Below are 853 nucleotides of genomic sequence, written 5' to 3' on the forward strand. Positions count from 1 at the left end.
TATAAGACCCATCTTCTCAAAACGGTATTATGTCGGAATGATCTTGACACCCCCCCCCCCCTCTTTGTTTTCCACCCCTCCAAAAAAAAAAAACAAAAAAAAAACAAGCATCCATATAGCACTGACTGTTACATTCGGACGACTTCCGAGGGGCGTGGTTATGTTCCCTCCCACGAGGTGTCTATAGATGGTATAAAGTTGACGTCACTCAGGTCTTTGTTATTGCTTTTTGCCATCCGCGTGTATAAGTAATTGTCAAAAAAAAATATTAATGAAACTATAGACGTTCAATGTTACACATAGTTTTGTGTGGTGGTCCGTTATACTTCCTTCCGGAGGGCAATATTGTGATATTATTCGCCAAGCGCATACTATCTATTGATACAACTGATTATCAGAACAAGCGTGTCCTAGTAGATCCTTTCGTCTGCCTTCAGATAGAACGAAGTTGACGTCACTCAGGTCTTTGTTACTGCTTTTTGCCATCCGCGTTTATAAGTAATTGTCAAAAAAAAATATTAATGAGACTATAGACGTTCAATGTTACACATAGTTTTGTGTGTTGGTCCGTTATACTTCCTTCCGGAGGGCAATATTGTGATATTATTCGCCAAGCGCATACTATCTATTGATACAACTGATTATCAGAACAAGCGTGTCCTAGTAGATCCTTTCGTCTGCCTTCAGATAGAACGAAGTTGACGTCACTCAGGTCTTTGTTTTTGTTTTTTTTTTTTTTTTTTTTTTTTTTTTTGCCATCCATGTTTATGAATAGATCTCACTAAGCTGTTTTAACCATTCTATAAACGTTCAAGGTTACTCACAGTTTTGTGTGTTGGTCTGATATGTTTTC

The sequence above is a fragment of the Berghia stephanieae genome, chromosome 9 (assembly GCF_034508935.2).
Source record: "Berghia stephanieae isolate SIO BIC M18660-M18661 chromosome 9, UCSD_Bste_1.3, whole genome shotgun sequence".
In the NCBI taxonomy this organism is placed as follows: domain Eukaryota; kingdom Metazoa; phylum Mollusca; class Gastropoda; order Nudibranchia; family Aeolidiidae; genus Berghia; species Berghia stephanieae.